The 17,500-nt window shown below is 38.0% G+C and overlaps 1 protein-coding gene across 3 annotated transcripts in view; it reads right to left on the bottom strand.

Moving 5' to 3' along the window:
* The window catches only part of LOC125037807 (protein lifeguard 3-like), a 37,101-nt gene extending 29,630 nt beyond the window's left edge, over positions 1-7,471 (bottom strand). For 2 of the 3 annotated variants that reach the window (XM_047631031.1, XM_047631032.1), the window contains exon 1: positions 7,325-7,471. The gene's annotated coding sequence lies outside the window, so the exon portion shown is untranslated. Of the gene's footprint in view, positions 1-6,675; positions 6,836-7,324 lie in introns of those variants that run through there. The other variant, XM_047631033.1, reaches the window with a different exon arrangement.
* Between the last annotated feature and the right edge of the window lie 10,029 nt (positions 7,472-17,500).

Genomic DNA, 17,500 nt, shown 5'->3' with positions numbered 1-17,500 from the left:
ATCTATTTCATAAGTCTAATCCAAGTATCTTCAGTCAAGTGTGTTCATCAAGCATGGCTGTCTATCAAGATTTTTGTCTAAGTATATGGGAGGTATGGAGTGTGATGAAGTAATTCTGTGGCAAATTGCAAAACCCTAAAGCCACCCCCTATCCTCCATCCTCTCGTCTGTCATTAAGCTACCACCTGGTGCTTCATCTCAGGGGAGTTAATGCTGAAACAGAAGAATTGTCATAACAATGCAGTTCAATAAGCATGGTCAGTATAAGTAAGAATTCTTGTAATGAATGGCATGTACAACCCCCCCCCCCCCCCATGCACACAAGTAACTCTTGCACCTCTTCATGTTATATTTCACATATTGGTCAAATGGCATAGTTTTCATTTTACTATATATATATATATATATATATATATATATATATATATATATATATATAAAACACATGTTTTATTTCCCTCTCTGTCTCAGTCTCCCCCCTCCCTTCCTCTCTCCATTTTCTATGGTATCAGTAACTTTTTAAAAATTTGAAACTTTACTGCTCCATACCCATGAAAACCATCAAGATGATGTGTTAATTTGAGCAGTACCAACACTCATTTTTTTTTTTTTTTTTTCAATGCACAAATGCCCTTAGGATCAACAGACTAATGCAAGTTTAATCCTTTGGTTGGCCTGGCAACTTGCAATGGCTGTGGTGGACCTAGTCCCAGATGGCACCACTTCATGGCATACCCCACACCTAGGGCTCATCAAATGGAGCAGGATACCCAGGCTGTGCAATAGTAGCAACTTCATTTGTTTGATGTCACTATTAGATACATGAACTCTAAGTAAAGTACAAGAATAAGCTATTAGGTATCTAATGTTGTGCATGGAGTACAAAATGAGCTGGGTGCAAATGAGAAAACTGCTAATGAAAGATAGTAACCCATATTACTGGCCACTTGCCAAATTTTAATTCCATAATTGATGGATTATAAAATGCTACCAACTGTTTTCAAAATGTATTAGGTATTAAATCTTTAAAAGAAAAAATCTGACATTCCCTTTTTCCTGTTTATTTTTTTTATCTTTTTGAGTTACACATTTTCAACCAAATTCCTAACTCTATTGCAGTTTATTTCTTAAACAAGTCATGTCTCACTTGTTATAAAACTTGTAATCATGATCATATTGAAAACATGTCAAAGAAATAGGGGAAAAATAGTGGTCACTATAACTCTCATCCATATCTTAGATAAGATAAACATTAGTGATCACTGATTACAAATTCTCTAATCAGTTTACTCTTCCACTGTACTTTAGTTCATGCATTTACTCCAATGACACAAATTCAGAGAAAGGGAGGACAGCAGCATTCTACAGTAAAGGGAGGACAGCAGCATTCTACAGTGAGTATGAAATAGTATAAAGAACATGTAATTAAACATCAGACCAATGCAAAGCACAAGGTTCACTTTTAAATCATGGAATGCTGTCATCATGTCCTCTGCACATGCAGATGGTTCTATTCAACGTTTTGGGAAACCCATGTATATTTTCCATAGTAGATAACCCTGAACTGTACTAAACTAAGAGATGGTTGGATATTTGAAATATCAAAGCTTATGATCCTTTAGTGAAATGTTTAAAACGTACATATCATATAGTTTAATTAATTTCTTCCTTATTCCATTTCTAAAGTTTTTTTGTTTTTTTTTCAGGGGGAAAAAAATCTTTTAATTGAACAATATGTTCTAATTTTTTTCTGTTCTATAAATCATATAATATTTTTCATGTGAAATAGGTATTTGGGGTAGGAGATGAAGATCTAGCTGTAAGTGGCAGTGTTTGCATTTGTGTGGGTGGTACATTTGTCAGTTGTTTGTTTCTTCCTGACATGCATTGTGTATAGGAGGAAAGTGTGCTTGTAAGAGTCAGTCTTGGTGTGGTAAGTAATTAAAATGAGGGGGGGGGGATTGTTTTGTAAGTCTGGCCCTTCCTACATGAGCAGGTGATGATAAGTTGCAGTTGAACTGCTTTCAACTGCTGGCTGTTTAAGAAACAAATACATTTCAAGGTAAAAGAGAATGAGACAATCTATGTGAATGTTTCACTGGCTGTGTCCATGACTTTCCTGTACAATATAAAACTATCCACTTGATTAGCTATGGCAGGACGAATCCACAAAGGTCTCAATTTCTTTTCTTATTTTGGTGTAAACCTCACTGATTCTAGGAAGAAGCCTAGCACACAATGCTTTCTTTGCAAATTTCATTATTTAGCTGTGACAAAAATCATAACTACTTGTGTTGTTTGAAGGGGTGTCCAAGCCACTTACTACCTCATTTCAAATGCTCTTGAGTAAATTGCATGGTTTCAGTATGGTCGAGACCAGTCCTTATATATATTATGTGTTGTGTTCCAAGGAAATATTAATATTTGTTAATGTCTATGAAGTTGTTTATAATCTTGTAAATGTTTATGAATCTGTATGCTTATCTACATGTCTTTAACCCAATGCCGATGGGAATGATGTGTACGTGTATGCCATGCCAACTGTGAGTTTACTTGTTTGACTGTTTTTACACATAGATGGCTACACTTGTACTAAGTCACCAATGAGCCAGTTACGAGTACTGCCTGTCTCGCCCATTTACCCTTTTCTTTGATTTATAAAAATATTTTACCTTATCTTTTTTGCTGTTACTAATATTTATAACATTTTAGTAATTATAATGTTTATAATAAAAATAACACCATCGATATTCACTGCACTAGTAAAAAATACATTCTTCCTGCCAATTCAAACCAGGCAAGGTCACAAGGTCTACTTATTGACTCGTTTGTGGCTAAGCACTAGCAGAGCCATCTATGTACAAAGATATTTCACAAAAAATATAAAAAATGAGCACAGCTCATAAAACCTAATAACCCAATGCCAGCAGCATTGGATTATTAGGTTTATTCTAATTAAGCAGAGGGTATTAGTTATATATTTCAAGACATTATTAAATGTCATCCAAAAAGAAAACACCTTTTACATGTCTATGTATAACAGATAAGAAAGGTACCTTCAAAAGTATCCTTTTAACATTCTGATATTTTATGCACACAAACATCAAGCTAAACACTGAAATGTTTTTCTCACAAGATTTTCTATTTCTACTTCTGACTTATCCTGTTAAGACAACCAAACATGAGATATAGCCAAAGTCCACAGAATGACTGACAAACATGAGATATAGCTAAAGTATACAGAATGCCATGATAACATAAGGCATCGGTCAAAGTCCACAGAATGACCAGGAAACATGAAGTATAGCCAAAGGACAACAAAACAACTGATACATATGGTATAGCAAAGGACACAGAATGACAGGCAAATATGAGGGATAACCAGTCCTTAGAATGAGAGACAATCATGCGGTTCAGCCAAAGTCAACAATATACCAACTTATCAGAGGAAGTGAAGTATCCTGTTATCAACTCTTAACTAAGACTTCAGATTGATTTTTTTACATTTGGAAAATCTCAGGTTTTTACATATGTTCCTTCCCATGAGCAAAAACCTTTTCTCGTTTTCTGTAAAATAAACAATTATGGTAGGATTTGTTAACCTTATAATGACAGTGCCAGAAATTTCTGTATTGCTCATTCCAGTGACTTCTGGCAACCATCTAGACTTTTAGCCAGGGAGTTCCCTGCACATAGTGGAACTTGCTGCTCGACTCACTTTAGCAAGTTGTTTTTTCATGAAAGCTATATCCATGCCAGGCTAAAAGAGGTTAAAACAAATAAATATTTGTCAATGATTGCTGGGGTGGGAGGACACAATATGATAAAATGTGCATAGAAAAAAATTAATGTAACTGGAAAACAATTACTGTAACATATGGCATGAAAGAACACTTGAACATTCACTTTAATATAATAATTTGGCAGTACTGTTTGTTTTGGGCATAAAACAGATGGAATTATTTTGCATTCTAGTCCTTAAAACATTTTCTTTACAAGCAGAAATTGGCAGAAATCTTTAGGCATTAATAATCAAACTAGACATTAAGAGTTTTAACATGCCATGAAACTGATGTCATAGCAATGCGCCTACTAACAGCTGGATTTAACTAACATGATATTCCTTACTTCAACACCCAACCACTGTGACTTGATACTCTACACCTATCCAAACAATACATATTTTTTTAACAATTCAACTGTAAAGTCTAAGTGTCTTAAATATTCAGTTTATTTTATATATCATGATTTCAGCAGGAACCCACCATTTCCACAAGAAATATTGTTCCAGTATCTAGCAATTACTTTAATATAAGGGCAATGGGTATATGCATTATTTACTTTTTGAGGTCTGCATAAGCTTTCTAGGGGGGAAAAAATACAAATTTTGTGAATATAAATTCCCTTATATTATTTCTCATGCTTTGTTCTGTAGGTGTAATTCATTCTCGACCTTAAACCTAAATTTACCCTAACTTAGTATACACATTATTCCCCAAGCACCTACCTCACATTTTTAATATTTAACATTTTTAATAGTATAATATCAACCAGGACATTCCTTAAGTTTACAATTTCTTGGGATCAATATGCATATAGCAGGGTGGGTTAATCTTTACAGTATGGATGCACTATGGGGCAAACTGATAATGATATTCTTGTAGAGAACAGATAGTTGTAGTTGTTTGTACAAGAAATAATCTTCTGCCATGAAAGGTAACCCCATAAATAAAGGAAAAGATCATGGACAGAGCCTGGTTCTCCTGAGTTTCAGCTCTCTATTGCCATGCATACAAAGGAGAAGACAATGTTTCCCATGGGATGTTGGGGAGCCCTGCTTAGACTGTTGAATAAATTTTGTGATGTGGAGTTGGGGACTTTGTCTTTGGCGAGTGTATCCCTACTGTAAAGAATTACCTTGAAATGCATAACTTACTGCAAGCATTCTGCACCACTTTATCAATCATTGATGAGTTTTAATTATCCTGAACATTTGTTTAAAGATCATAAGCTTAGTTCCCTCAGTTTCCAGACACCCTTACCAATTTGCCACTTGACATTTGCTTATACACCATGCACTGTACATTTTTACCAGAACATTTTTTATACCTTTTATAGTTATTGTATTTAACGTGGCACTAAGTATGGTACCTAATAAGGAAATAACTGTTAAGTAACTCGTACTTCACAAAGATGTGTTGAGACATGTTACTGGAGTTGTGAGCTAACTTTGACATGAGCAGAGAGGTCTGCAGCCTTTATAGACCTATTAGTTAGGAGCATATCATTTAGTGTTTTAAACATTTTACTCATGCTTTATGGCCTTTCGACAAATTGGTACAGACTTGTGAGTGTCCATGAAAATGTTCATTTGATGTGTACTCTTTATAAAAGTTATTCAAGAGCTTTGGTGTGAAGTTGTAAAAACTTGCCTTACTGGAGTATAGTTAGTATTTTTATGCCCCTGTATAGCTTAAACTGTGTGGACTCATGTGATACAAAGTACACAATGCATGTCAAGTATTCCTTGCATACTATAGAATGTACATGATTAGAATGTACATGATATGATACACCCAATAATATGTAATTGCAGATGTACCTTTACTCTCTACTGAATACTTCTTCATTATTTTTTTCAGAGCTTTGTATGACTGTTATCTGTATTTTTCCTTAAGTATATTGTGAAAAATAGATCATCAAAAAAACAACAAATAAAGTATGACCAATGAGAACAGAAAAGGCCCCCTAAAGGCCCTAGTGTGATAGGGCCATAATATGTGTAAAAATTAATCTATATAAAGTTGGTATTTCACAATTCAAATTTCTTATTACAGTATGGGAGTCCCAAAGTTTGTGGATATATTTTATGTGCAGTACAATGTTTGAACTTTGCATTCAAAAATCACAAAACTCAATGAAGTGATGGTAAGGGGAAATTCGTTACCGAGAGTGACCCGCCCTCCAGAGACAAAATACCAAAACCAGGATATCATGCAACCCTAAAATCCAATCCTAACCTTTCCTATCTTCTATCTATTTTCCAAACAAGAGGGCAAGTCTCCCTATACCCACCCCCCTTATTAGCACTTAATCCCAACTTACAGAAAACTAAACATTAAGAACTCAGGCAGTGCTAGGGTATTGTGGACTTAGTCTCTGAGCGGTGATATGACACAGATAATTTCATCAGTTCGCAGTGAATATGAAGCCAGAGCAGCTGCACCTGTTGTTTAATACTCTATTTTTTTATGCTCTATAAGATGGCAATATCCATTTCCCTCCATCTCTGCATATCACTCTCAGTAACATTAACCAATGAGGGAATCTATAACTTTTATTTCAGGGGGAGTGAGCATTTTCAATGTGTCTGAAAGTTATAAATATTCATGCTTTATCCCATGTATACCAGGTTTTCAGAGCAAAGAGAAGGTGCAAAGAAATTTAGGACACATCTGGCACGCTGCCAGGAACTGTTACTACCCTAGAGACAGGAGGTACTGGTCCTTAAGGTCAGGCTCGGTTACACAGCTTCCCTTATCACATTAATGAGTGCCTTAATACGTATACATAACACACAAAACACAACCAACATTTGCAATAGACTCGTGACAACTGATCAAAACCTCACAGATCCATATCTTAGAAATCAAAAAATTATCCAAAAACCATTACCTTGGGATTTATCTGAGCTCAAGATTGGTAAACTTCACTTTAATCCAAAGCTAATCATATTACAATCAAATTCTTCTCCAATGATGAAAACTTCACACACATAATTTTTTCCCAAGAGTGAAAATCCAGCACTCACTCTGCAACCACCCGAGGTCTTTGCAATCCCTGCAATCGGGAAACGTCAGAAAATCATGATCACATGACATTGAACTTACGCCGCGTTACACCACTTTACATTTCCGTTTCCCTTGAGTTTGCCACAGCTGGTGCTCGTCCTTATCGCAAAACGGGTGTGTCCCTTTATACCAAGCACCGATTTGGGGATTAACATGACCACCCTACCCAAGGCCGTAATAAATAAATAAATAAATAAAAACTTCGATGTGCTTGTTTGGAATCCGCGATTACCAACTGAACATATTTCGTAGGTATTTTTGACAAAATGGGCGTTTCTGATGTTATTTCCCGCAAACTACGTCATTCTACTTTATTTCCTGGATTCGAGTCATCCTGTAATAGTTTCCCTGTTCGCTTTCTCCTTCGTTCGTCACACACACACACACGTCTTCCCCTCTCCCTCTCTTACAGCCTTTCTGAACCCCCCGAGCTTATCCCTCAGTTATCTAACAAACCGAGAGAACTGACTCACCCGAATAAATCTGTAGATGAAGTAAATAAATTAGTATCTGGTCGAGCGTGCGTTTCCTCGGATCAGGTCGCTTGTTGTCTTCTCGTCTTCTCCTTCTGGTTGTTTTTTCGGCCGCTAGGTGGCTCTCGTCGTCGTACGGTACATGGGTATGGAGACAAACGGGCACGGGACTGTACGGTACGATCTTATATATAGGGTCACAAACTCTGATGATTTTTTTTCATCTTAATTATTACTTTTTGTTGATTTTGAATCTGTGTTTTATTTAGTGGGAGGGGCGCGTGTTCGTGTGGTTTTGGAAGGAGGAGATATGTTATTCATCATACTTTTATTTTTTTTCTATATTTACTATTGGATTTCGTTTTAGGTTGCGTCCGAAAAGATTTGAAATGGGTAACTTTATCAACCTATTAGCTTGCTTCTGATGTTTCACGTTTAACATGTGGTATACTCAACTATTCATCTCTGAAATCATAAGCAGAATTGTACTCTGCGATAAACAGCTTCTCGCACTATCCTCCAACGAACATTCCAAACCATTCTAGACCGGAACAAAATCACGCTACAGGAACGTTTTGTTCAACAAAGTTCCAATACGATTCATGTGGTCGGTGTTTGCCAGAACCCTTACATTTGTTCAAAAGCTTCCGAATCACGCCGTAGATGTTATGACGTATGCGAGGCGATCAATATCCTACGAGAGATGAGACCCCAAGAACTTGTGTAACGCATGTCTAGAATGGCCGAGTAGAGTCTGGTGACGCACAGACGGCTAATTCGCTCCAGCAATGATTTTGCCTCATGCTTTTGGGGTGCAGGAGAATTGCATTTTGGAATCTTTTTATTTTCAGGACTCGGTACCACAGAGGGGTAAATCGTAAATCCCTTGTATTTTCGCTCAGTGAAAATGTTAAGGTTTGTACCCAGAGGGAAATTATAAAATTGTTTGCGTTCATTTCCATTCTCTTTCTTTCAGCAATGTGCGTTCTCAAATTTTAGTATTAGTTATTAGTCTAAGCTAAATAACGTTTCCAATTCGCCGAGTAGAGACGTTCAACAGGTGAGAAACAATGATAGTATACGCAATTTAGTTGCTATGTCAGGAACTGGAAAAAAATACAGTACATACGTTTTAATAATTTCCATCTGTTCCATCTTTGTACATAAGACAAAGTCGAAAACACGCAAACACACATACACGAAATGCGTAACTTAAAGTAATAATAATAATAATAATAATAATAATAATAATCGTTTATAACAAAGCCTGGAACAAATACATTGAGAAACTGAATTCCAAGATGTGAGAATGTGAGAAAATCTAAGAATTGTGTTTAACAAGCATATGTATAGTGTGATTTTTTACATCAAGAACATCCTGTTTGTTCTTTGTAAGTAAAATTATCCTGACTTCCTTTGCTAGCCATATTGCATTTTAAACCTCAAGATACTACTACTACTACTACTACTACTACTACTACTAATAATAATAATGGTTCGAATCTGCGGAAAATGGAAGACAGGTACGTTATGAACCGAGAAACAATTTCATGAACGAGAAGAGTATATCTTCGAATTTGGAAAATTACTGATTTTCTTTTTCTGTTCACCTTTGCCAGACACGATGGATTTATTTTAACTTTACTGATTGAACTTTTTCTTCCTCTTCGTCTCTTCCTCATTTTTGATCCAGAATGATAGCAGTAAGATGTCTAATTGTTCAGTCCTGAATAAAGTGAAAACAACAAGAGTTTAATATTTATTTCCACTTCCCAAAATGTGTAAAGCTGGGATCCGCTCTTACTTTTCTCTCGAGGATTGCGTGCAAGTTGCCATTTGCAATCTGAAATACTGCATTCCAAGCGGTGTTCATGACCGGATTCAGCGGGAATGTTGCAGTGCATAATCCTCATAGCGCGAGCCAGTGACGGGGGAATACCCAACTTAACAATAAATAACAATAAATCAGTAAAGCAAATAACAGTCAGTTTAATGAAAGTTCTGTCTAAATATTCTTGGACTAACATTTATCGTTTAGAAATATATATTTCACCTAATGGAGGGAGTTGGGTTGGATAATTCCATATTTTTACCAAACCTGTTACAGAAGTTCAATGGAGACACAAAGCAGGTGCAACTGGTATGTAAGTGTGATCAATTAGCAAATAGTTTAAGTTTTTCGATAACTTTAAGGGAGAATCTATTAGGAATGTGCCTCTTTAACGGCGCATTGTTCACCAATAAGGAATGTATATGACTTAAAAGTAAAAGAAAAATAACAAGCGAATCGCTCCTACATGGATAATTGAATTTAATAAAGAAAATCAGAACGTATTATGGCGCTCCCCTGTTACGTCTCCTCCACTGGTCGTCACATGCGACCTACCATAGTGCTAGTGTCTACCTCACCAGCGTCGATAGGGGACAGGGAAACGGGGGCATCTACCCCAGGGCCCGCAGAGTTTATCTTATTTTACCAGGTACTTCCTTTTGGAAACGAAACAAAAGTCTAGCTTACTAGCGATCGGAATAACGAAATTTAGGTTTTTATTTCTTGAGAGTGGTCATAAGATTTTCTTTCTTCATCAGCGTAAAAGGTTAATTCACGTAATACTAATACTATTACGTGAATAATGATATTATATGAGTAATTTTAATCTCTATTATCATCAAGGCCCACAAAATGCCAGCGATTTTGTTTTGTGTGTGGGTGGGTAGAAAACAAACAGGCAGTTAATAAGGCCCCGCGGCCATGAGTTACCCCGGGGCCCAGGCTCGGCTCACGACGCCCCTCCCTCCATTATTCCATGCAGTGCTTGGCAACAGTTCAGCGGCAGAATCCTTTACTGGTTTCCGCTGTAAATGTTATTCCCATTTTCACCGCTGTCTAGGAAAATGCCAGAGGAACATAGTCGATAATGTTAAACATTCTTTCATTTTCTTAGAATTGGTTCAGCTATTTCAGTTTCCCCTGATTTTTGCCCGATTCACTTTGACATTTTCCCTCGCCTATCATGTTCTGATCTTCATCGAGGAATATTCTTAACCCTGTGTTCTATCTTGTGTATTCAATCACGTGATGTGTGATATAAAGAAACAAATCCAGATGTAAGTTGTGTACTTATTTCTCCGAGAGAAATCACGCATGTGATTTCTCTCAGAAAAATAATCTCTCCCTGTCGTCATAACAAACGAAGCTGGATCGAATGGAGATTTATGCCATTGTATCGCAAGGTTATTCATATTTCCCCCACTCTGTTTTCATTTTCCTTTGTGCTCACTCATCCTTTCATCTCCCCTTTCCACCCTTCTGTCTTTTATTATTAGTATTGACGTGTTATGTATTTGGATGAATATGTGGAAGAGTCTCACCTGACCGATTTTCTCCCCATTCAACTTTCGACTTTGCGGCGGAGCTTGGCTTCGGTTTCGTATTCGGAATGACACTCGGACTCGTCTCGAAATATGACAGTAAAACCAAGTATCCGAATCAACGAAGCACGTCTTTCTATGGGAACCTGCAACCACTATTCCTGATAAGACCCTCCGACGCCTATCAGTTCTGTGATCTTTGACCCGTGTTTCAATTGTTCCTTTTTTCTCTCTTGTGCACGTGGAGGTTGCCTAATAAATCCGACGGATCAGCTGCCTGCCTGCCCTGGAGTTTGTGACGACTGACCTAGGAGCGTAGTATGAATCTATGGAATACCACCATTTTTCCAGGTTTTATGCGGAAACATAGTAGTAGTATGCCGCGTGTATCGATATATAACGCTGTTACTATTTTTCTTTTTGCATTATTGCTGAAGATTTATCTGTTGTGCTTCCATGCAAAGAAATAAAAGGTTTTTCTAAGACGTGTTGCTCTATTGCATTCCTTATTACATTAAATTATCCAAATCTAAGTTGGACCATTTGATCCCATGGTATTTAACCAAACTCACCTTGGATTCCCCCGAGACACCGACTGCTGGTGCTGAAGATCTCTTTTTTCTAGAACACTATCTTAAGTTTGACTGAACCTTTTTTCCCTTTATTTTTTTCGTGGAATCATTTTAAGGTGTTTTTGAACAGACTCGACACTATGCCTATCGTAGGCACTGCGTAATATTATAACGTCTCCATCTTTCAATTAGGTAGGGGCATATACTTGACCTTTCCCTTTAGACTAGCAGGAGGCGTTGTGAGCATGCAAAGTGGCATCAAATAACTTTCTTGTTGCGTTGCGGGATATGTTTTAGTTTCATGGATGTTGCTATCACTTCAGATGTTTGGACAGTTTTAATTATTTTTTCCCAGTTCATTGATAGGAAACTGAAGACTTAAGCAGCATTTTGTTAGTTCTTAACTTACTGGCTATTCAGTGCGACACACCTACATGTATCTTTTATTTATTTTGTGTTTAAATTTTCACAACTATGAGGTGTTACCCGCAAGGGTCTAGAAGTATCTTACAATCATTATTTCCAATCTTTTAAGGCGAGCTTCCGCACGCTTCTTTTATCTCAGATGCCTCTGATGTTGCTGAAGCGTCGGACAGCTCTCCTCAGTAGGGTCAAGTCAAATGAAGCAGAAAATAATGGTTTACCCTCTTTGTTAAGGGAGCCGACCGCGAATCTGACCTTCAATATATTCAGTTGATATGAAACAACTACGATAACTTGGTATCAAAGTGACTTTTCTGTTGCAAGAGACCTGGAAAAAGTAATTACATGCCAAGAAGAAAAACAACAACGAAAGAATAGTTAGTGTCTTTGTTACACCCTCTCCTTCACTCAACACGAGCATTCATACTTTGAATTCCAGACTTCGCTGTGTTTTTTATACCATCGCCATATACTAATATACATCTAGTGGAATAATGGACTCATCCAATGATAAAATAGCTCCCAAGGAAAACTGGTGTCTTATTTGTACTGGATAAGACATGAACATCACAAATTAAATAGCTGGTCCCTGAATGGACAAACAAAACGTCGATAGATAGTATAAGAGATTAGAGTTAGATAAAAAACAAACAAACATGAAACTAGATTAAACATGAATTTTGATTGTAAAACAACCTTGTATAAATAATGTTCTTCACCAACGCCATACACATCGAGCTTAAATAATTTTCAGAGATAACAGATCTCTCCAAAGTCACGGATAAAAAAAAAAAAAAAAAAAAAAAAAAAAAAACGACAGCGGACAAGGGGAAAGGGAGGAAGATATTCTACAAATAAAATCAGAGGTAAACTTCGGAAGCCAACGGTTTATGCTGCACGTTCTTGGGCCCTTTGCCCCGGGTGAGTCAAGCTGAGGTGTATATGATGCCACGAATCTCTCTCCTTTTCAACTCTAAAATATTATTCACTGTCTCATTATTCATCGTTGGTTGACAGTGAATAGGTCGGGGAGGTACGTCCTCTGCATGGAAGTGTAACAGGAATTGTATTTATAAGTTGTATGTAAATATTGTGCGACTGTGTTCTGGTTCTTCGGGAATTTATGTAGTCGTCTGTATTACGTCAATTCATTGTTAAAATCTAGCTTGTGGGAAAATTTGGATCAGACAAAAGCAAAGCAAGTAGCGGAAACAGATAGATATATACATATTCATGACTTACAACATGCATCCATGTATGTATATTGCATTCATATATGCACGCACACACATACATGCACACACAGGCACACACACACACACACACACACACACACACACACACACACACACGTATATATGTATATACATATATATATACATATATATATATACATACATATATACTTATATTTACATATATGCACACACACACACACACACACACACACACACACACACACACACACACACACTCAGACACACACACACACACACACACACACACACACACACTCAGACACACACACACACACACACACACACACACACTCACACACACACACACACACACACACACACACACACACACATATACACACACACACACATATATATATATATATATGTATATATATGATATATACATATATATGTATGTATATGATATCTATATCTTTATCTATCTATATAAAAATGGCATATATGATATATATGTATGTGTATGTATATAAATACATATATATGGAGGCCTACATATATATGTACATATGTATACATATACTTACAAACATATATATCATATATACATATATATATACACACACACATACATACATATGTGTATATATGTGTAAATGTATATATATATATATATATATATATATATATATATATATATATACACATGATACATGATGAGGCAAGCAAACCTATTCAGAGAAGTCTTGCCTCGGCGTCGCCATGCAAGCGTCTGGGAGAGCGAGACTGCGGCACCGCGAGTCACGTCGTCGCAATTTGACATTTCTTGGTCATTGTCACTCCGTCGTTGAGCTTTAGTGCTGATCCAGGCTGGTGTGATGACGAATATGCTCATTTCCATATGTTTTGGCAGGAATGCAAAACATTAGGGCTTGTATTGTAATTCAACAAAGAGTGATTCTGAGGTATTTTTTTCCGCACGGGAAAGGTATCGATAACATTGCTAATAATAATAATTGCGATAAAAGTCAGACCTGAGAGCACAGTCGTCATAACCTGCTGCTTAATTGTTCTCATTATCGTCTCATGCCGTACAAGTTCTGTTGATTAGTCATCCCAAGGTTTCCTATTCATTTCGATGTCACTCTTTAATCACAGCCGATGAAACAAGGCCTTTTGTAGTATAAACTACCAATCGTAATTTTAAGTCCATGCTTTTCACCGTAATAATCAAGATAATTGCCGAGGGATTTTTCTTAACAGATGATTGGCACGGAACCTTCCCTGAAAATTAGATGCTAAACACCCTAACGGAGTGTTTCTCGAAGAGGGCGCGAGAACCTCCTGGCGGCGTTGTGTTTCGAGGAGCCGTTGCCCTGAAATCACTATGAGAGTCCATGGTTCAGGAGATTTCAAATATATAACGATTCTCATTTGTATAAGGCTGTCATTTCGTAGTAAGTGCTGCATTTGGCAGCTACTAAGTGTTTACTCCGTCAACCATTTCCAATACAGAAGGAAGTAATTGGCAAGTAACAAACATGCAAGAGTATGTATATGTCTGTTTGTATGTATGAAAAAAAAAAAAAAAAATATATATATATATATATATGTATGTATGTATATTTGCACACAAATATATACATACCCATACACATATAAAGGTATGTGAATGCCGGCATATCGTTCAATTGTTATTTTACAATTTGTATGATTTGTATATATAATATTTTCAAATTAATAAGACGTTTGCGAAAATACACGACGTATGTGTCTTATAAGTAACTGTCATTAAACATATTCATAGGAGTAATTGTGTTCACTACATTAGCATACATATTACAGGGTGAGTGTTCAATTATGGTAAGTCTGAGGACGCTTAAGTAATTAAGCTTTCGTGTAAGGACGCAGTATTTAGAGAGAGCGATTGATTCCCTCCTCCCTCTGAAATGCAAATACTTCAGTCACCCTTTCCCTAGGTCACAAGGGAACCATTTTCTAGAAAAATAAGCGTGCAGTTGTAGAAACCGAAACTTGTTTTTCTCTATCATTATTCAAGGGCAGGTGCTTTAAGCCAGGGTGATGTGATGCACTGGTTTGCTTAGGGTAGTTTTAAGCGCTTGCATGTTCCTATCAGTTGCTGCCGTTGGTTAGCTTTTCAGGGGGCAACGTTGCATTATGCTTCCTCTACCAGTATAATTGCACCTGATTATCTAGACTCGTGCAGGGCCTCCCTGTGTCAACTGTGGGTACTATGGACTCTCAGACTAAATTATTGATGATCTAGGTACATTAAAAGTCTTTTAGAGCTGGTTTCTCTTCCTGGGGCGCCCACACCCCCAGGTGGTGTGAGTTGACATATCAGGTGGTGCACCAAATGTAAGCTGCATTTATAGCATTGCAAGGCGGATAAATCGACTTTATGGTGAACTCGTAAATATATGTATGAGAGCTTGGGAAAGACTGTCCAATGCAGATGCCATGTGAGTGTATCCAAAGAAACTCAATTGTCCACCAAAAGTCGTGCTTCTAATAGTTATTAGAGGTATAGCTTTATCATATTCAAATGTGATATTAATTTTGTTGGGGTGCAGGGTTTGGGAGCCGCTCCTTTAGAAGTGTGGAGGCATGACTCACCAATGTGTGGAAGCACCCAAGCTGTGCACCCTAGCCTTTCCTCCCAATGGTCATTAGGTGGCTTTGAGTGGATATTACCTAACGATCTGGGGCGGGGTGGGGGGATGCTGCTATCACAATCTGAAGGGAAGGAAGGCCAGGGAGAAGGTTTTTTACCCTTTCATCCAGCATAGGATGGATTGTCACTACTACCGAGGGTCTTAAAAGATTGAAGGCAGACCTGACTGTTTTCTGTGGTAAGATCAGGCCGTGAGGGCATCAGTGAGGGCGGTTGTAACGGTCACTGGTTAGGCCACAGGGACGGAGATCACCCCGCAGGGTAGCCATAGCCATTTCCATTTATGGCCACTAAAGCACAGGGCAGAACTCGCACCAAACACTTAAGGTCAAGTATGCGTGCAACGTGGCTCAATTTGCTGGGGATAAGGAACTGCATTGATCCCTGGAGTGTTGGAGTAAGACACTACTGCATGTTGAGGAGGGACAAGGAATACTATATCAGGGGCCTTGCTGGAGAGGACAGAGGCCGTTTCTTAGCGACCTTAGCCCTGCCTACCAAGTCCTGAGAAAACTAAATGCCAAACTCTTCGCACATATGTCAGCAGTTCACTCAACATATGGCCAGATTATCACATATGTTGGGCCAATACTTTGAGCAGTTGGTTCAGGTTGAGTGGCTAATGGTTACCATGGATGAGGATTATGGCACGATCCCATAGAGGAGCCTCATACTGAGGTTAGGGAGACGATGTCCCAAATGAAAGATGGCAAGGTAGTAGGTATTTACGGCAATCCCACTGACCTGTTGCAGTCTGGTGGCGAGTTCTGACTGAAATATGACAGTCTGGTGGTGAGCAGATGATTTCCCTGACTGCCATATGTCAGCCTGTTGTTGAGCCGATAGTTCTCCTGACTGCCAAATGGCAGTCTGGTATCATTCTCCCTAACTTCCTGAAGGATCTGGTATTACCTTTGCGGAAGGAGAAAGGGGATCACTGGGGCTGTAGCAATCACCGAGCCAACTGCTCAGCATATCTGGCAAGGTCCTGCCCTCTTCCTTCAGAGACATATCATAGACCATTTGCTGGAGCATCGGAGACTGGACCAGTCAGGATTCACTCAAGTTAAATCCACAATAGACTGCATCCGCCAAAGTAGTACACTATCATGCATTGAGTCGTAAGCTGCAATCAGCCTATATTAACCTCAAGGTGTTCAACTTGGTGCTTTGCAAATCAGTCTGAGAGATCCTGAGGCTCAGCTGAACCCTGCTAAAGAGTGTCTTTCCTGTGCATTGTAGTGAGGCAAAGATGGGACAGCATTTGAAGCTGGTGAACACGCGCATGGCCTGAGTAGACCTGTCATCTATCCACTGACACTGCTGATACTTCTCGGTCTGAGTCTCTCGAGTGAGTTAAATCCCCTGGGCTTAGAGGTCTCCTGAACCAAGAATAAGATCCAGGGGTTTGCTACGAGAACCTCTGTAGACAAGAATAATTCACAGAAAAAAATACACTGGAGGTAATGTGTCACAGCCATTATTTTCCGAGAGTTTGAGAAAAGATTAATTGCTACGAGAACCTCTTCTGACGGGAGAAACTTTCTGGACAAGATTATGAGTTGCCAGGGTTAGTAGGATCCTCTCACTGGTGTTGACCACCTTTGTTTGACTGATTGTTTTCTTATATTAAAAAAAAAAAAAATCTGACCCATAGAAGAAAAATACGTTGTTAATGTATCACAACCACGATTTTCCGGGAGAGTCATATATGATTCCTTGCAATGAAAGGCATTTTACTAAACCATTTATAACGCAATGTTTGTAGTGAGGCACATATATGGGTGTATTACGTTGAACTGAATGGCATGATTCCGAGGTTGACTTGCTGTTCACTCAGATGTCCTTTTTCTCTCCTGTGAAATTTTGACACCAAGTAAAAGTCTGAATCGTCCAGCGTTTGCTTTGTTCTGGA

This window comes from Penaeus chinensis, chromosome 24, assembly GCF_019202785.1.
Source record: "Penaeus chinensis breed Huanghai No. 1 chromosome 24, ASM1920278v2, whole genome shotgun sequence".
Classification (NCBI taxonomy): domain Eukaryota; kingdom Metazoa; phylum Arthropoda; class Malacostraca; order Decapoda; family Penaeidae; genus Penaeus; species Penaeus chinensis.
The sequence above is the reverse complement of the archived record's forward strand: the minus strand, read 5'-3'. Positions and strand labels throughout refer to the sequence as shown.